This window comes from Brachycentrus maculatus, unplaced genomic scaffold, assembly GCF_059751285.1.
Source record: "Brachycentrus maculatus isolate JH-2025_06_01 unplaced genomic scaffold, ASM5975128v1 h1tg000220l, whole genome shotgun sequence".
Classification (NCBI taxonomy): Eukaryota; Metazoa; Arthropoda; class Insecta; order Trichoptera; family Brachycentridae; genus Brachycentrus; species Brachycentrus maculatus.
In genome coordinates, this window is record NW_028280971.1 from 334,448 (window position 1) to 356,819 (window position 22,372).

The window sequence follows — 22,372 nt, forward strand, 5'->3', positions numbered from 1 at the left end:
TATGGATAAACATACCTTACTTTGAAAAGATTTTTTTTATTAATTAATAAAATCCTCATTGAGTGGGAAAACAAGTTGATTGAGTGCACTCGTAATTTAATAAAGGTCTAAAATTATAATTAATGTGTACTAGAATTGCAAATGGATTTAGCTTTCTTTTTTTTTTATCGTTGTTATGTGCATATTTGGCGCTTTGGCTGATAAGCTTTTTTTAGATGGGAGTTGTATTTATTATTACCTTACTTTTTACGTATAAGGTTTATTGATCATTGAGTGGATTTTTGTTTCTTCTTACAAAAAAACATATTTTATTTTCATCTGTGTTGGGAACAGGTGGGATAATCTAGTGTGATCCTGATTGACAATCAGGAACTTCTCAACATTTGCACAATTCTGGGAGGAAACCACGTAAAACTCTCCAGGAGAAGCTGGAGTGTTGATTGTCGTCAACAGGCCTTCTGTTCCACTAGGAGAGGATTCGGCATTTTGTATCCTAGATTAGTTTATGGTACCAATTTCCTTCACTATTTTATCATGTATGATACCAGACTGAGAAGTTTGCCGACCACTGGGCCCTATTCTATTCGCCCAGAAGGGGTGGATGGAGTGCGGAGTGTACGGGGTGCAGGTCGCAGGTAGGGAAGCATAATAGTGAGGAAACGGTTTCAATAGCCTCTATAAAACTGCCATATAGACCTGAATTAGGGAAACGTGATGATATACAAAAGGTAGGCAGAACTGAGATATCACGTCGTCCATCGTTAGGATGCAAAAAATGTATTTTTGCGTATAAATCTGCGAAAATATATTTGTACTTAATAAATCCTGGAGAATGAAGATATTTTTAAGAAATATATAAATTAAGACCCAATATACGATAAACTACAACAAAATTTTCTTTAAACCCAGGATATATTAGACTTATGTAAATTTTTGACTAAAATACCATTTTTGGATTGAAAACCTTAGTTTTACTTCGAATTAAATACATGATAATGAAATGAAAAGAGTTATTGTATATATATATATATATATATATATATATATATATATATATATATATAGATTTATATTATCCACTGACACTTCGTGATGGAATTGCATTTTTAATTTATTATTAGATTAAAACCAATATTTTTAGCTTTTCCACTTTTTATTTGACCAGCGACCGGGTTTCGTCGTTACCGACTTCATCAGACTGGTGAGAGGCTTTACAAATTTGTATGTTATATATAAAAGAAGGCAGGAGTTGATAACCATGATTTGATATAATTTTATGAGAAATTAATTTAATTTTAGTGAATTTAAGTATTGTAAGATATTTTAAATATTTTTTTATAAAGGTTTTTTGTATTGAAAGCACGATTTTATATAAAGTTAAAATAGATTTGTATTTTTTGTAAATGAATTTAAATTATGTAACGAGGTATCAGGAAATGCTGGTTGACGGCTCCTTCCACTAAGCTGTGGTTGTCCGGGGGGAGTCCGAAGTTCTCTGAAATGTAAATTTCCCGGCAGTCATTTCTTATCGACAAGACATTAAGGCATCTATTGTTTCTTTTCTAATGGGTAAAGTAAGGGAGAATGAATGTGTGTTACTTGATCATTTAATATGTCTTTATTATGACAATTTTTTAATCTATTTATTTCCAAAATTTCGAGCCTATCTAATTTTTTACCTTTACTACATTTGTGTAAGATTTTTACATTAAAATTTTTATCGAAATCATGATTTGACTCTATCAAGTGGTTTGCAAAAGTGGAGTTTTCTTTTTTATTTCTCCAACTTTGGACATGTTCGTTTATTCTTATTTTAAACGATCGTCCTGTTTGCCCCACGTATTCAGCACTGCATGATCCACAACTTAATAAATATGAGCCTGAATTTGTTTCTTTTTCCCTTTTATCTTTATTATTAATTAGTATCTTCCCCAGATTTGAATTATTATAAAAGGCTATGGAACATTCATCTTTGTTCGCTAGTTTTCCGATTCTGTTGCTACTATCCCCTATAAAAGATAATTTAGCCCATTTTTTAACTACTTTTGAAGTCTCTGTAATGAGAGCTTTATTTAATTGAGATGTTGCAAGTCTCTTTTGTTTTTTCCTAATTAATTGATCAATTAAACCACATTCATAACCGTTATTGGAGGCTATCGTCTTTATGATATTAAGTTCAGAGTTGTAATTATCATTATTTAATGGGACATACAACAGCCTATGAATTAAACTATGAAATACAGCGAGTTTATGGGAAATATGATGCTTAGATTTGTTATGAATGATGTTATCGCTGTATGTGGGTTTTCTGTAAATCGCAAATTCTAATTTATTGTTTTCGATGCTAATTTTTAAATCAAGGAAATTTATTACGGGGCGGTAAAGTAATAAATTTCCTTGATTTAAAAATTAGCATCGAAAACAATAAATTAGAATTTGCGATTTACAGAAAACCCACATACAGCGATAACATCATTCATAACAAATCTAAGCATCATATTTCCCATAAACTCGCTGTATTTCATAGTTTAATTCATAGGCTGTTGTATGTCCCATTAAATAATGATAATTACAACTCTGAACTTAATATCATAAAGACGATAGCCTCCAATAACGGTTATGAATGTGGTTTAATTGATCAATTAATTAGGAAAAAACAAAAGAGACTTGCAACATCTCAATTAAATAAAGCTCTCATTACAGAGACTTCAAAAGTAGTTAAAAAATGGGCTAAATTATCTTTTATAGGGGATAGTAGCAACAGAATCGGAAAACTAGCGAACAAAGATGAATGTTCCATAGCCTTTTATAATAATTCAAATCTGGGGAAGATACTAATTAATAATAAAGATAAAAGGGAAAAAGAAACAAATTCAGGCTCATATTTATTAAGTTGTGGATCATGCAGTGCTGAATACGTGGGGCAAACAGGACGATCGTTTAAAATAAGAATAAACGAACATGTCCAAAGTTGGAGAAATAAAAAAGAAAACTCCACTTTTGCAAACCACTTGATAGAGTCAAATCATGATTTCGATAAAAATTTTAATGTAAAAATCTTACACAAATGTAGTAAAGGTAAAAAATTAGACAGGCTCAAAATTTTGGAAATAAATAGATTAAAAAATTGTCATAATAAAGACATATTAAATGATCAAGTAACACACATTCATTCTCCCTTACTTTACCCATTAGAAAAGAAACAATAGATGCCTTAATGTCTTGTCGATAAGAAATGACTGCCGGGAAATTTACATTTCAGAGAACTTCGGACTCCCCCCGGACAACCACAGCTTAGTGGAAGGAGCCGTCAACCAGCATTTCCTGATACCTCGTTACATAATTTAAATTCATTTACAAAAAATACAAATCTATTTTAACTTTATATAAAATCGTGCTTTCAATACAAAAAACCTTTATAAAAAAATATTTAAAATATCTTACAATACTTAAATTCACTAAAATTAAATTAATTTCTCATAAAATTATATCAAATCATGGTTATCAACTCCTGCCTTCTTTTATATATAACATACAAATTTGTAAAGCCTCTCACCAGTCTGATGATGTCGGTAACGACGAAACCCGGTCGCTGGTCAAATAAAAAAGTGGAAAAGCTAAAAATATTGGTTTTAATCTAATAATAAATTATATATATATATATATATATATATATATATATATATATATATATATATATATATATATATATATATATATATATATATATATATATATATATATATATATATATATATATATATATATATATATATATATATATATATATATATATATATATATATATATATATATATATATATATATATATATATATATATATATATATAAATATATATATAAATATATATATATATATATATATATATATATATATATATATATATATATATAAATAAATATACATATATATATATATATATATATATATATATATATATATATATATATATATATATATATATATATATATATATATATATATATATATATATATGATGGTTAGATATAAGCACAACGTAACTGCTAAATAAATTGATGAAAATATTTCATTTCACGTGAAAAATAATTCGTGTGGTGATTTGTAACGTTTTCGAAATATGTATACCATTAAATTTTGTGTGGGTTTTTAATTTGAACATTGTTGAACACTGTATGAAGCAATAAATAATTATAATTTTGTTGGTTGGATGGAATAATAATATCTATCACCTCCTTAAACTCACCATGGGATACAAGTATTCTTTTGAAAAGTAATAAAACGTTTTATCATCATATTTTTATGATATGATCTAAATTTGTTTTTAACAACCTGAACGTTTCTTGATTGAGCCTCAATATATTATCGCTAATGTAACTAATAACATATGAACTGACAGCCCATTGTTGTAACATTGAGTAGGAAGGTGAAACAATACGCTAGCTCAGTAAACAGATGATTAGATTGGGTTTTGGAAGGCAAAAACCCATCTTCTTCGAGATCAAAGGCCTGAAACCAAAATGTAAAAAAATATCTGTTAAAAATCAACTACAGACCTTGATTTCTTTAATTCTTCGATTGTTACATTGTGGTAATAATCTATCCATCTACTATTTAATTTTCTCCTGGTAAATACCACTGATTATTTTTTCTTAATCCATTTTTATAACCACCCAAACGGTTCAATATTAATGAAAGAATATCATATTTAATGAATAGTGGTATAAGTGATCACTTTACACACGTGTAACATTCACCAATTCTACCCATTATTGACAACCACACTACTCAAATTCTTGGAAGTTCTATATATATATGAACCAATTAAGAAACCTTGTTCTTGAATCACTAGAACTTCACTAGAGACATCTATTGGTGAGATGTAAATAGATGTCTCTAGTGAAGTTCTAGTGATTCAAGAACAAGGTTTCTTAATTGATTCATATATATATAGAACTTCCAAGAATTTGAGTAGTGTGAAAAGTGGTATTTTGGAAGTAAATGTAAAATGTAAATTATACAGGTTTAAATTTAAATATTTTGAATAAGTATTCTCAAAAAAAATACGAAAACAGTTTTTTATAAATTTTTTGAATTGATGTTTACACATTTGAATTCTACAGATTTTTTTTAAAATTAGAAATCAGACCACAGTATGTGATTATAATTATTTATTTTTAATTTTAACAGGTGTTTTAGCCTTCCACTGGTCTGATGATGTACATAGGTATCGATTAAACCCGGTCATTGGTCAAATAAAATGATAGTGAAAGATACTTTTCAAAAATAGATAGAACGGAATTAAAAATCTTTAGAGCTTTTTACTTAATTTTTAATGTTAAAATTGACGCTTGAATTCAAATACATTTTCAAAGGTTATAGGGCGGTATATTACAGAGTCCTTACACAAGGTCTAGGCGGCAAATTAGGCCTTCGATCGTGTCCTCTTTGAGTGACTGGGCGGGAAATTAGATTGTCCTTTGGGAAGGACCATGAAGAGATTTGGTTTAGTCACGGAGTGCTAGAGAGTTAGTGCATCGAGCGTGCATAATACTACAGTATCTACTCAATGAATTAGGGCCACGCAGAATTTCGCGCAATTTCTCAATTCAAACAGGAATAACTCAGAGAAAACCTTGAATAAAACAACATTGAATTTTATTTACACATGAACACTTTATTACGCTTAAATTATGCATATATTTTCATATAAATATAGTTAGTATTTAGTATTTCCATCTTTGGCAGAAATAACTGCCTCAATTCTTTTTGGCATACTTAAAATGCACTGTTTTATCATGTTTTTTATTTCTTCGTCTTCTGATCAAATTTTTTGAATATTTTTTTTTAGACAGTCTACTGTCGGATTTGGAAATGAGTATACCTTATTTTTTAACATGCTCCATACGTTTTCTATAGGATTAAGGTCCGGAGAATTTCCAGGCCAGGGGAGCAAAGGCAGATTTTTGTTAGACAAAATTTTTATTATTGATTTAGCCCGGTGGCAAGGTGCCCCATCCTGCAAGGTGTATGGACCTTCTGTTGGGTCGAGTGTATGGTAGAAGGGCAATGAAATTCGTTCGAGGACCTGATTATAGGAATTTTGGTTCATTGTTCCTTCCACGAAAAACAACGGCCCAGGTAAATTGTTAATAATACATGACCATATCATTGTTGCAGGGGGGTGTTTGATAACTTTTACCGCACAGGCCTCATTGTAACGTTCCATTGGTGTTTTCCTGACGAATCGACGGCTCTCTGTCACGGCTTCTAACCGGCACTCATCACTAAAGATGACCTGAAAAATAATGAAAATTTAAGTTTAATTCAAATATATAAGTTTATTTACTAAAATGATATGTTGAAAATTCAATTTAAATAAATACCTTTTTCCAATCATCTACCGAGTAATTTCGATGTAGCCTGGCCCATTTTAATCGATCCGCTTTCATTCGTGGTGTCAATTTTGGTACTTTTACAGGGCGCCTGCATTTCAGATTTACTTCGTAAAGACGTCGCCTCAGTGTTGATACCGATATATTTATACCCTCTTCTTCCAATTTTATTTTTAATGTTTTTGCTGATGCACTACGGTTTTCTAAGGCACTTTGAAAGATTTTTCGATCAGTCCTCGGTGTTGTTTTTCTAATCCTACGACAGTTCTTTCGCCGATTGCTGGTGGCGGGTGACTGATTTTTTATTGATTTTGAAATTCTGTCCACTGTTTGACGAGAAACGTTTTCTTTTTTTGAAATTTCTCTATTAGATAGTATTCCTAATTTCAGTAGCACTATAACACTAGACTTTTTTTCCTCAGAAATGTCTTTACTTTTTCCCATTTTGTCCTTTTCAAAAAAAACACTTGTGTTTACAAATTTTTTTTATACTTTACGAACTAAAATTAAAAATTAATTTTTTTTCACAAGACACGATAACTATATAACCTCTCTAAACAAAACAACAACCAGAACTCAAGAAACTTCACTAATAAATGAGATAGGACTATTTTTTGAACTTTCAACTATCTGTCTACCTGGGCTAATTAGGGACCTTTCTCAGAAAAAGGGTTTAAAATTTTGTAAAGGCTTAAATAATCCAGGTATATTTTACATATTATTGAAGGTAATATACATGATATTAGATGTCAATAGAAAACTTAAAGTATTTATGTAAAATAAATATAATAATCCAAAGGATTTCAGAGTATTCATAAAAATAATGGGTGGCCCTAATTCATTGAGTAGATACTGTATAGAAGGAATTCATAATACATAGATTATTTTACGTGGTGCAGAGATTCGTGTTAATAAACAGAAAATTATTATGAGATTTATAAGAATTATGACATATTATACACTTATGACAGACCTTAAATGCCGTCTATTCCCAGACTTCCATATTCTTCTTTTATTCAATTATTCAAAAATTTAAAGTATGTATTTTATTCAGACGTATTCGAAAATAGCGCTACATACTCGTTTAATTTATGTAGCACTATTTTGGTAAAATACTACTTGAAGGGCGCTTCGCCGTGATATTATATGATAAATAGTTGATTCTTGAACAAAATAATAACAAAGTTCAGTTGAAGGTATACTTTCACAGGATAAAGATGAAAACTAAGGGTTTTTTTTCGCTTTAACAGAGGCATAAATATATATTACACATATCATATTTATCTAGAAACATAATATGTGTAATATGTATTTTTTTAATCAGTCTCTCGTTTAACTCATAGTTAAACAGTATTTAATATTGTTTATTACATGTAAACAAGGTCACTTCAGTCCTATACCTCAGATAATATTAAATTAAAATTAATTTTAATAAAATATTAATTTCAATAAAAGCACGCCTAGAGAAATTATTTTTAAAAAATTAAGAAAAATTACAAAAAATAAATGTCTACATTTTATTAATAAGCACAACATATTTAAAATAAATATTTGAATACTTGAATGTGGTCAGGTTAGGAGTCGTAATAATCGGCGGGTATGTATGAGGAGATGCATGAACGTGGAAGAGGCGAAGAATGTTTGCAAAGAAAGAGTGGTGTGGCGTTCTATTCTCTCTGCCTACCCCTGTGGGGAAGCGGCGTGATGGTTAGTTACTTAGTTAGTTTTTTGCATATTTAAAAAAAGATTAGGCAACTCCAAATAGCTTTTAAGAGTAAACTCATAAATATATTATTTTTTATTTATTGACTTGGCGTTTAATTTGTAAAACTCCATTTTAATTTATGTATTAATTTTAAATCAAACACAGATTTTTTGAGTCTACTAAGTTGTATTTTATTAACAAAAAACACATAAAAAATTATATTGTGACAATTGTTTCGCCTTGTTAGGGCATTATCAAACGAATGTGAAGATCAAATGGACTACGGTCCTTATGTAGCTATACAATTCTAAGTGACAGTTTTAACATGTGCAGCAATAAATTATGGGAGACAACAGTAGCTAATGGGGGATGTAGGTATGTACCCTTATATTTAATTGTCACAATATAATTTTTTATGTGTTTTTTGTTAGTAAAATACAACTTAGTAGACTCAAAAAATCTGTGTTTGATTTAAAATTAATACATAAATATTATTTTTTGCTTAATAAATCAAAGCGGTACCTTTAAATGACCTAAATAACAGAATAAACATTTATTTTATAAATAGGACCCCTGAAATAATAATATACGGTTCTTAATTATACAAATATATTTCATTCAGATTCTGAATTACGTTCGTTCTGTGTGCTTTATGTCTGGGAGCTTTTTTTATCCGTTATCCTTTGAGAAAACATGCAGCGGATGTTTCGAAGCCGTTTATAATTAGATCCACCCTGTACCAACTGAGAATCCGTGTGAAAAATATTTCTTTTTCAGGGCAGAAAGTCGTAAAATATTACTTCTTAATATAATTTTTAAAGCATGGGTTATGGGAATTCAGTGACACGACTGACTATATATATAAAAAATTAAACAGTTGTAACTCTAATATAAAAGACACAACAAACTATACACAATAAATAATATGTAAATATAATATATTTGAATTATAGATGTATTATAAGAATACAATCTAATCGGTTAAGTTTTAATTTTTATTTTTGGCAAATACGAAATTTAAATTGAAAGGAAATACAGTAAGTATATTTTTTTTTAAATTTGGTTCCAATACATTCCACACAATAGTTCCATTAAATTATTGTAAATACTAAACAAGTGTAATAAAATCTTGTCTATTATGTCGCGAAAGCTAAAGCTGTCGCGAGTTTTAAAATAAAATTTTAACACCTGTCAAAATGTTAACAAAAACATAACCATCAACCATAAATCATCAGCAAATATGACGTTATTAACTCTGAAATAAGGTAGCAGCAGGTATATGGTATGTTATTCATAAGGTGAACAAAAATATTGGACCACGAAAAATATTTTTTTTTAGTTTTTACTAAAAAAAGATACTTCAATGATTCTATATGTGGCGGATAATTAAGCACAGTTTGGTAGTAACATACGTGCATAAAAAATATGTATGCATTTTTTAAAAAGTTTATCAGTGTAACCTATGTATATCAGTGGCATATTCAAAAGCTTTAAATCAGAGTAGGCAGTAGGAAAAATTATAAATAAGTATATGGTAAAAAAATTATAATGCGTGTTTTTGGAACTTGTATAAAAAACTAACTAACTAACTAACCATCATGCCGCTGCTCCGCAGGGGTAGGCAGAGAGAATATAGCGCCACACTACTCCTAACCTGACCACTTTCAAGTTTTTGGCATACCTGATCGTGCCATGTTTTTCTCGGTCTTCTTCCGCTTCTTTTCCCAATAACATTCGCCTCATAAATTCACACGTTATTTCATGTGAGCTCCCGGCACCATCTACGGTTGAGTTGAGTAAGCTTTTTATTTAACAGGGACACTTTTGAAATGTATGTCACTTTAACAAGACTTTGACATGAAGTAGGTCCTATAAAAACTCAGATTTCCATATTCTTCTTCATCTATAATGAGACGTCCATCCAATTTATTTTTTATAAAAATTATGACAAAATCATTGCTTAAACACCCAGTGTCTATGTCAAGTTGCTTTTTCATCTAGGGGTCACATCCCGTCTCAGGTTAGCACATGTGACACATTTCACCCTCCCTATAACCTCTAAGGAACCTACCCGCATGGGAATACAGTGGCCATGGAGGTATATAATATAAATATATATAATATAAAGCATACAGGATGATGTCGAATGGGAAATATGAAGGAATATTTTTAAAAAATACATAAATATATTTATTTCTCTACTGTCTGTTGTAATTTGAGCATAAAACGCTAAAACAGGTAGATGATCCTTGGCTTAGGTGAATAAAGTATATGGTATATATTTCAATTGATCCATCCATAATTTTTTGGAAAACGGTTTCTTTTTATATATCGTGCATATATATTTAGTTTGATCAAATTAAGCAAAACAAAACGATCTGTACCTAATTGGTGTTAAGGGCATTTTGTCGGGAAAAAGATGGATATTATTTTTGTTGATTTAGTGGTAGTGAAAGCTATCATAATACGAATGAAAAATAAATAAATCTTTGTTGGACTTTACATCAATTAAAGGATTCACAATTTCCGTAAGTATTATATATTCATCGATTGCCTCTAGTAAAAACTAAATATGTATCTTAATACGTGAGGTATTAAATTAATTGAAGTTTTTACTATTTTATGGGTGAAGTTTTAATTTATTTTGTAAGACAAAGTACAAGCTCAAAACCCGTAATTGTATTGTTTACAGCGTTTATGCAAATTTGAGAAAAGCACATAAATTATTTAATAAACTGTTTTTCTAAAAAAAAACTACTTAGGTTTATACTTAGGTGTGTTAGGTATATATATATATATATATATATATATATATATATATATATATATATATATATATATATATATATATATATATATAAATAAATATATAAATATGCATATATATAAATGTATATATATATATATATATATATATATATATATATATATATATATATATATATATATATATATATATATATATATATATAAGAAAATAAAATATCATCCCTTATGTAGTCACGCGTAGGGGGGTTGCACGAATATAAGGCAGGAAATTCAAAATAGATTCAGAGTGGTACCCACCTACCTACCTACTAAGTAGGTACTAGACCCATGCGTGTAGGTACCTTCTTGAAGTGTAAGCGGAGACTAGACTAAATTTCTCTTTTGTGAAACCTAAAGCTCCTACAGCTTAGCTTTCACGTGCGTGAAGAATTATGAAGATAATTTTGTTTGTAATATTTTTTATATAACATACTACAAATGTATATTTTGGTTTAGGCATGGCCCGTGTTAAGCTGATATATTGTACATATTTAACTTGATTTCAATACAACGTATTCTGACCCTTTGGGGCAATTATGAAAGTCATTTCAATACTTTGTCAAAAACAAAAGTTTTAAAAACTGAAACAAAAATAGAGAATAAAATATACCGTCACATACAATTGAGAGAAATATAGCATTTAACAAAGATAGATTCATAAAAACATCTAATACTGTTACAAAACAGTATTATATTCACATATGCATATACACTTACACATAAAAACACACACACACATAAATATACATTTAAAAGGTTTTTTTGTATACCTAACGTCCAAGCGACTCTGAAATCCAGCTTCGGCTTATGCAACACCGCTTATCGTGACCCTACTTGAGCTTCAACTTTTAAGGTTTTATAGCCTATGACTATTCGTGAGGGGATTTACTCTTTATGTTTAAAGTTACTATAATATCATGTAATTCATGGGTGAAAATTCTAGGCAAAAACAATCGCTAATATAAAACGCATATATATATATATATATATATATATATATATATATATATATATATATATATATATATATATATATATATATATATATATATATATATATATATATATATATATATATATATATTTAAACAGTAGAAAGCAGCTTATAAAAGGGGTCGTAATGGTCTCGTCCACTGGGTGTGTATATATGGGCACAGCATCCATCCTGCTGTGGCTTTAATGATCTCTTTAATTTATATTAAGTGAATTTTATTTCATTCATTGAAAAACTTTTCAATTACCCCTTCTCTACCGTAGATGGTGCGGCGTAGGCATAATTCCAATAATAAAAATTATAAACCATTTAATCTTGTTTTGAATAATAATTACGTGGATATAAATGAAGGCGTAAAGATTGGGAATTAGCATATCTGTTCCCGCGGTAAGGGCGAGTCCGGTTTCCCTATATGGGGATGTCATTGCCGCACTTGCTGGCATCGCTAGACGGACTTTATAAGGAAAGCAGGTTTCAGGCTCGACATCGTGAACAAGCCCAATCGCTCACTCCTTTTAACAACGTCATATATAAAAAAAAATCATCAATTTTCAATTGTGCATAGGAAATGCAGGGTCAAGACATTGATTGGCTGATTTGAGAAACCACTCGAAATGTGAGAGCGATATCACTCACTGATTTGTCGGTCCTAGAGGTTGAAATATCGAGTTGTTCCAATGACATTACGAGTATCCATATCGCTCACTCCTTTCAACAACGTCATATATCAGAAATCGTCAATTTTCAGTTGTGCATGTTTTCGGAATGCCCAGAAAATGTACAAAAGCCGCATATTTTTAACTTAATATTTACCCGCTACAGGGCAGAAAGTGTTATTTTTGCATTTTAAGGAAAAGGTATTTCTTAATATTTTTTTTTAATATACTCTTTATTTTTCAAATGGAAAAAACACTCAGGTTTTACCTAAAAAGATCGGTTGCACAGTAAAAGTTCAATAAGTGGCTTGATATTTATTTTTAGTACATTTTTTTTATATTTTTAAACTTTAAAAACGATCTCCTGAAAAATATTTTTTTTGTTATATGACGTTGTTGAAAGGAGTGAGCGCAATGTCATCACAACATTTTGAAATACGTACTTACATATTATTTGTTTTCAATATAATTTAAACACTTGTTTTTTTACCACTCGAGTATTATATTGTTACAACTAGTGTCCGAAGCCACAGACGATTCCATCTACGGGTTTGAATTTAAACTAACGCATCAAGGCGTTACTCGCAATAACGGAATCCATTAAGCGTCCGGCTGAGCTGAGAACCGTTTGTAACTTCACGCTTATTTTTTTTATAAAATATAGGTATATTGGATATTTGTTTTTGTTTTTTAGAATTTATGCATTAACATTTTTTGTAATGTATATGGCATAAACATTTTTTTGTAAAACAATTGAATGTATATTTTAAAATAATATATTTTGTTTTTTATAAGTGTTGAAAATATGCTGAAATAAAATTACATATAAAATGTTGAGCTTATCCAACTCGATAATAGATGGCACTAGTCGTGAAATGATATTTATTTAAATCCGCGTATAAAAATGACGTGATAGTTAAATATATTGCTATTAACGCATCCCCACCACTTGTCAGGATGGCCGAGCGGTCTAAGGCGCCAGACTCAAGGCAAAACCTTACTCGCTGAGCGCGAGTTGAGCTCTTCTGGTCCTCTCTGAGGGCGTGGGTTCGAATCCCACTTCTGACAAATACTTTTTGTTTTATTTTTATTGTTTGTTTGTTTTATTTTATATTTTTTAACAAATTTCATTAAAACATTTTTAAAGTTATTTTTTATGTGTATTTAATATAGATAATCATATACATAATGAATGATATAAAACTGGTCTGGTCTGTTGGAATGGGCTTATATATGAGATAATTAAGTTTCTGACTAGTTATATTTTCTCATTTGTTTCCTTTAAACATGCTTATTACCTTATTTTTTATATGCCTATTTACTATACCATTTACTGTTTTATAATTTGCTCTGTGTTAGTTCTGTTTATTTTTTAGTTTTATTATGAACAAATATATTTTAGCGTATATGTATTAATTAAAAACCTTTCTTGGAAGCTAGCAGTAGTATAATATATCCATTTGCATGTTTATCAATTCGCGTTTACAAGTGAATCTAAATTAAATATTTTAATAAATATTTTAATAAATCTTATTAGGAGTTATCTGATTTGATGCTTATAGAATACTTGATAATTCAAGGTTGCATATTTTAGCATAAAATTCGAAAACCAGAAAATATATTATCACTGTTAAAATATTATCACCGTTTGTATTTACTTTTTTAGGTAACTAATTAATCCTTTCTTGGAGAATGTGTAAATTTAATAATTATATTGATAAATACAATTATTCCCAAATAATTAAAAATGTGTGTGGGAGAAATACGATATATTTGGTTATTTCGGCGATAAGTGTAAATTTGTGAATTTGGCAAAACAAAAAAAAAACGGAGGATTACATGTATGAATGTATGTAAATATCACATTTACACATTTACCGTACGTTTTTGGGATAATGAATTTGAATTTCGCGAACATGATACACATGTTTGTTAAAAAACATGTAAATACTTACGTTTTTTATTGTTTCGGCATTCATTATATAGTAAGACATGATTAAATAATAAATAAAACACTTGTTTTTACCAATTGATATATATTTTTAACGACTAGTTTCGGAAACTATACATGCTTCCATCTACGGGTTTGAATATAAACTTTTACTTATATTCAAAAGTTTATATTCAAACCCATAGATAGAAGTATCTGTAGCTTCCGAAACTAGTCGATAAAAATTTAATATAATACTCAAGTGGTTAAAAACAAGTGTTTTATCTATAATGTAAAAACTTATTTCGTTAACTTAGTTTGGCAAAAGAAGGATGAAAGTAGACTAAATGCAGTCGAAATGCGATCTCTCAGAAGAATGTGCGACAAAACGATGCATGATAGATGTGCGAATAGTAAAGTAAGGAAGGAATGCAAAGCTGAGATAAGCATTATCGATAAATTTAAGAAAGGTGTGTTGAGATGGTTTGGACATGTAGAACGAATGAGTGAGGAAAGAACGATTAAACAAATTTATGAGGCGAATGTTAGTGGGAAAAGAAGCAGAGGCAGACCGAGAAAAACATGGCACGATCAGGTATGCCAAATACTTGAAAGTGGTCAGGTTAGGAGTCGTAACAATCGGCGGGTATGTATGAGGAGATGCATGAACGTGGAAGAGGCGAAGAATGTTTGCAAGGACAGAGTGGTGTGGCGCTCTATTCTCTCTGCCTAACCCTGCAGAAAAAACTAACTATAGGGTCCGCCATCTAAAGTTTTTTTTTTCAACTAGTGCTTATTTCGTGAATGGTAACACTTAGCTCATGTCTGATTTGACAGATAATTAGTTTTATCCTTCCGCTGAGCGAATATGGTTGTGTATACGCTTGAACAACGCTGGGAAATATTGCGACATTACTTTGAAAATCATGGTAATGTTGCAGAATGTGTGCGAAAATTGCGTACGGTTTTTGGAAGAAGAGAAGCACCGTCAGCTCCGTATGTTCGTTATCTTGTGAAAAAAGTGAAAGAAACTGGCATCCTCATCGATAAACCAAAGCGTGAAAAGCCAAAAACAGTGCGTACACCCGAGAATATCGATGTTGTGGCAGAAAGTGTGCGTGAAGCGCCATCAACATCAATTCACCGTCGTTCTCAACAATTGAACATTTCGGAGACATCATTGAGACGAATTTTGCATAAAGACCTTGGTATGACGCCATACAAAGTCCAATTGGTTCAGGAGTTGAAGCCAACTGACCATCCAATGCGTTTTCGCTTCGCTGAGTGGGCCTGCGATCGACTTACAGAAGATGCCGATTTTGCCAAAAAAATCATCTTTTCGGATGAAGCTCATTTTGATCTTGGCGGGTATGTAAACAAGCAAAATTGTCGTATTTGGGGCACAGAAAACCCGCACGCATACATTGAAAAGCCGGTACACCCAAAACGAGTCACTGTTTGGTGCGGATTTTGGTCCAGAGGCATAATTGGGCCATTTTTCTTTGAAAATGAGCAAGGAGTGGCCGTTACAGTCAATGGCGATCGTTATCGGGCCATGTTGAACGGATTTTTGTTCACAAAAATTGAAGAGGAGGATATTGGCAACATTTGGTTTCAACAGGACGGCGCTACGTGCCACACAGCCGAAGCTACACTCGATGTTTTGCGCCCTGTTTTAAAAAAAAAAAAGTTAAGTTAGTTTTTATTTTTTTATTTCGTTTTTCTAAATAATTTAAAATTTCATACAAGAATTCTAAACCCGGTCAATGGATACGTTTACATGAAACACGGTTTTATTTTTATTAAATACTTAATTTCTTTCAAATCCGCAAATACTTTCTAATATTAATTCGAACGAACGAAATCTTAAAAATTCATTTAAAAATCGAGATATCAATTTTTTCCACCCCTCTTCATATTTTGTTTTAAAACTAATTTAATTACGCCTATTCAATTCTATAAACAAACCTGTAGAGTGCTCGCTCGGAATTCCGAAAGTTTCTTACAAGTCAAGCTTTTAAGATAAATAATTAACGAAGCTCGGATGAATAATGAAAAGAAGCCAATTACCCGCCCCTCGATAAAATGATAAAGTATTTTTAAGAGGAAAAGCTGGGGGTTTCGAGGGTAAAGTTTCAGACCATCTAAGAAAAATCGCAGTACAGTGAAATGACTATAATTAAGAGTCCAAAGAAAACATAGTGTGAGTATTCTGGGTTCTTTACGCAATTAAGGGTATGTCGAAAAGAGAGCAAAAACAACTTTTTGATTCTCAATTCGACCCGAATGCAATCAATATTGAATATGCATAAATAATTTTTATGTAACGATCATAAGTATTTTTTTTTTAAATATTTACTTAAAAAAAACAACAATAATTGTAGAATATCTACTTGAACGTATTTTTTTTAATGATAAAAATATTTATTCTCAAAACTATATCATTTTTTTAAAACTTATGAAATGAAGTGAAATTTCTTAACAAAAAACGAAGTTAGAATTATGATATACATATACATATACGTACATATATGAGTTCCAAAGATTTGAGTAGTGTGGTCGTCAATCATGGGTCATTCATCCTCGTTCGAACTTTCATATTTGTGTATAAAGTGATCACTTAACCAGAGTATGGCAGGTCATAAGCCTTCTTAATACCCAGACTTCCATATTCTTCTTCATCTATGTTGAGATGCCAAAATATAATCTCTAAACATATATATTATACGCGTCGTAACTGAGATATAGCATATATCGTTTTTAAACAAACGAAGATGGAACTCTAAGCATTACAAGGCTTAGGACCTTGTATTTGACTGGCTTAGGTGATCACTTTATATACTTGTGTATCGTTTACCGTCCTGCCAATTGAAAGGACGGTAAACGTTACACACGTATAATATTTACTAATTTTTATTTTTATTTTTATTTATATAATAAAGTTACATTTTTCAGTACAACATAATACAATTTCTAAACATTTAAACATACTTATGTTAAACTTAATGTTTTAGATTCGCTGTGCCTCTCAAAAAAAGTGACTGAGTTCTTGTGCTTGGGGAGGGACTTACACTCAAGGTTTATTGTTTTATATAATTAATGGTATAATAGTCTTTTTTTATATTTTTTCCAAGATTTATATGTAATGGGCATTAATTTTTTTCTTAAGAATTTTTATAATATCTTCTATTTTTCAAATTTCTTTAGGGAGTTTATTGACATATTTAATTCCCAAATATTTGAAGTTTTGTTGAAATTGTTCAGTATTACATTTTAGAGTTGTAAAATCATTTAAGAATCTAGAAGATAAACTTTTATAATATTTAATAAGAACATTTTTTTAAATAATGATTAAACATCCATTTTGTGGTATTTTTTTAAGTATGTTTATACCCGTATGCACTGTAATTGGATTCTTTTCTTATGTTAGTTGTATGTAATTTTGATAGATGTACGATTTAAGAAAGCAATAAACTTCACAAATTCTCAACTGATGGCGTCACCCAAGATTCCACATCTCTCAAAATAAATGTAATTTCTTTACCCTATAAACGACACATTATATTTTATTTCAGCAAGTAATATCGTGTACATAATTCGTTTTATATCTCTACATGCGAAATTTCGCGAAGTTGTACAAATTACACAGTTCATAATTGAATGTGAGATGATAATTAGTAATCGTGTGATTGCGATTAACTGAACCATTTTACGAATTAATTTGCTTTTCATCTTGGAAAATTCCATCCTGGCTTGTGATTGGAGGAGCCTAATTCCAATTAGTGTAGCAATTTTCCAACAGACGTCGCATTATTGGAAATTCGAAACTAAATTTAGAATATGGACATGGGTGTTGACAGAGAGCGAAATTAGATTCCATTAGTTTAGTAAACAACAATGTATATTCCAAGTTAAACAACTAAACTTGGGGTTTTATTTAAAACAAAACATTAATGTATTTTAAACATAGCACAGAAAACTATAAATAAAATAAATCTGTCATAAATAAATAACTTCATGTAATTTTATAGGTGCCTCAATTTGAGATGAAACATCTATCGTTTTTACATGAAAGAAGATATATTTTTTTGAAGGAAGATGGAAGTCTGAGCATCCCTGGGCTTACGACCTGGCATTTGGCTTAAGCGATCACTTTATACACTTGTGTAATGTTCACCATTGAACTCAGTATTGCACTTTTTATATATTTTTTTATTTGAGTTAACAACAGCAACATATGTAAAACATAACATTAAAAAATATACATTAAACAAGCCAATTATAGCTAACCACAGAAACATAAAGATTAGTACAAAATATTTTGTGTAGAACTAGCAAATGAACACGTATTTATGAGAGAAAATGTGCATGTCTGAAGTGTGTGTGTGTGCGTGCGTGCGTGCGTGCGTGCGTGCGTGCGTGCGTGCGTGCGTGCGTGCGTGCGTGCGTGCGTGCGTGCGTGTGTGTGTGTGTGTGTGTGATGTTGATACTAGTAGGGACATACATACAATGCAGAAAAGCATAGTTTTTAAAGATCCTGAGAGGACAATATGCTCACCATTCGTCTTTTTGATTGATATTGTATTAATTTTTAAACTTCGTTATATGCAATGGTCTTGAATTCCATTCACATGTGGGTAGTTAGTCAAAAGATTTTAAGTATGGGACAGGCTACCATCTTTATATACAACTTTCGAAATTTGAGTAGTGTGGTTGTCAATCATGGGTAGAACAGTAAACATTACACGTGTATAAAGTGATCGCTTAAAGCAGAGTATGACAGGTCGTCAGCTCTGCAAATAATTCTATAGTCTTCTTCTTTTATGTTGAGATAACAATATTTAAAAAAATATCATAGTATGAATGAAACAACATTATCCGCATATGAATGAAACTGTTATGTGATGTAAACAAGGAAGAAAAAGGCTAAATGATCTTATAAGGAATTCAGGGGTACAGGTAGAGGAAACTAAGCAAGAATGATATGGTGGACAGTTAGGGTATCAATGATAGATATGGCAATCCTAATATACATAGTTCTTGGTGGACAATTTTCGCCAATTTTTCGTTTGTTAAGTTGGAATATTATCCTCAATAGAACATTACGTTTTTAGTCGCATCCAATGGTAGATTAAACTCAGTATTGCATTTATGAAAATTAGCCCACATCGAAAATTGAATACATACGTAAAAATAAGTTCAAAAGTCGCGCTTCTGTTTAAAATTATTCCCAACGAGCTGTATTAAACATGGATGATGAGATGTAATCAGTAATTGCAAAATAATTGTGTATTATCAGATTCACAAATCACGTATTATGAAAATTACTAGATAATAATCGTAAATAGCAATTATTATGTATATTATCATGAACGTGAGATCTTAATGTAACTAATTCACCTCTATGATATGGTATGTACAAAATGTTTGATGAAAGTACATAATTTAATATGTATGTTTGATGAAAGCACATAATTAAAGTGACGCATTTATCAAAAGAGGTCTGGACATATTTTATAACATATTTAGTCCACCTCCGTGGTGTAATGGTTAGCGTGTTAAGCTACCGTACTGGTGTTCCGGGGTTCGATTCCCAAGAACCTGAAAATAAATGTTAGTGATTTTTCACTCCATTATTTATTTTATGTTACACTGGACTGGAAGTACCGGAGCCTTCATGTAAATAAGGATCAAGATTACACTGCATCAATACGATGCAGTGTCCTATGCACCATTGGGTGCGGATAAGGGTTAGAGGAATATGTAATAGAAACGAATGGGTTGGATATTCTCGGATGATTTGATTTTTTACAAGCTGCACTCGACCAAGCGATGCTATGGCTCTGTCCGGTTAAGTGGAAAAAAACACACATTCCTAACACGTTTAATATCTCATAATTGTGACAACAATGTCTAAAGCACGCTGTCCGCCATGAGCAGTGTTTAGTATTGGTAGAATTACTGTTTTTTCAACAGATGGCGCTGTCATTATTTCAATAAATTTATTACATGTCGGTGATTAACCCTGATACGTGTCTATTAGAAGAATATCACAGCCTTACTCAACTTACTTTTCGCGGGAACTAAATTGTTTGAATGTACTTTGTTTTTCATGTTTCTATTCAAGAATTATTGGAATTTTTGTAATTTTATAACTTGATAAAATTTAAAAAAATATGAAGCTAAATTTTTTGCACAACCCTGAAAGAATCCCTAACATATGCACTGTCCAAAATGTATCTGTTATTTTTATAAATCGTGACGTCAAATCCGAAGGATCCGATATATCTCGCTAGAGACTCGATAGTCGATATATCAGATTTTGGTAGCAAAAGTGTTAAAAGAGCATAACAAAAAATATATAATCAAATTATTTTCAGATATGATCACATGATTTGTTATTTTTTAATGAGTTAATGGCAACGCCTGTCAAAGCGCTAACTATGTATACCCAAAACAGTTTATCCAAAGATACAGCATCCCACGTGGTTCTAGCCGTTTATCAAAACGTGGTAAGTTCGTCTCGACCACTTTCAGAGGACGTTAAACTTGAACTTACAGGTGACCGCTCCATATAAAGATATCTCCCAGACGTGAGTGGGTGACAATAATACTGCGCATGACAAATTACGTTTCAGAAAACAGCTCTGGGAATACTAACGACAGGTAAATGGACTTTACCCTTTTATTAAATTTTATAATAAATAAATATTTTGTAAAACTCGTATGTAAGTGTGTGTATTACTTCATTTGCAAAAGTATGTATGCATAGTTATATATCGTCCCTCACAGTAAAAATCTTGTTTTGTGGATTTGTTAAAAGCTCTGAAGAAATTAAAATTTAAACATAATTTAAACTTCAAATTCATATCGACATTTTCAAATCGCTTTCTTGGATTACATGGGATAAATTAAATACAATTATTTAATAGCGTTTTTCAAATAAAAACATAGAAATTTTAACATTTAATATCAACGACACTAATATTAGGAAGCTGCAGTTTTTTTTAAATTCAAATTTAATAAATTCATATACTTAATAATAAAATATATTTTTGACTAAGTAATATAGGGTCCGCCATCTAAAGTTTTTTTTTTTAACTAGTGCTTATTTCGTGAATGGTAACATTTAGCTCATGTCTGATTTGACAGATAATTAGTTTTATCCTTCCGCTAAGCGAATATGGTTGTGTATACGCTTGAACAACGCTGGAAAATATTGCGACATTCGACTTACAGAAGATGCCGATTTTGCCAAAAAAATCATCTTTTCGGATGAAGCTCATTTTGATCTTGGCGGGTATGTAAACAAGCAAAATTGTCGTATTTGGGGCACAGAAAACCCGCACGCATATATTGAAAAGCCGGTACACCCAAAACGAGTCACTGTTTGGTGCGGATTTTGGTCCAGAGGCATAATTGGGCCATTTTTCTTTGAAAATGAGCAAGGAGTGGCCGTTAGTCAATGGCGATCGTTATCGGGCCATGTTGAACGGATTTTTGTTCACAAAAATTGAAGAGGAGGATATTGGCAACATTTGGTTTCAACAAGACGGCGCTACGTGCCACACAGCCGAAGCTACACTCGATGTTTTGCGCCCCATTTTCAAAAAAAAAATGTTATTTGGCGGACCCTTTACTACTACTTACCCTTATCCGCACACAATTGTGTTTAAGCTTTAAACTTTAAGGCACTGCTAAAAATTAATGTTTCGTTATTTTTTTATCAAATGTAGGCAAGGCGGTTAGAGCTATTCTGTGCAAATTAGAGTGAAAAAATACTTATTACTGCCATTATTAGGTAAACAAATGTATTTCTAAATATGATATCGTAATTACTTTTTCTATCGAATCTAAATTTATATTTAATTCCCTTTTAACTA

General features: G+C 30.7%; 1 non-coding gene across 1 annotated transcript; it reads left to right on the top strand.

Annotated features, from left to right (window-relative positions):
- The first annotated feature begins 13,510 nt into the window (after window positions 1–13,510).
- TRNAL-CAA (transfer RNA leucine (anticodon CAA)) lies at window positions 13,511–13,627 on the top strand. Its single transcript has 2 exons — window positions 13,511–13,548; window positions 13,583–13,627. It is a non-coding gene; the product is annotated as a tRNA-Leu (tRNA).
- The last annotated feature ends 8,745 nt before the right edge of the window (window positions 13,628–22,372 follow it).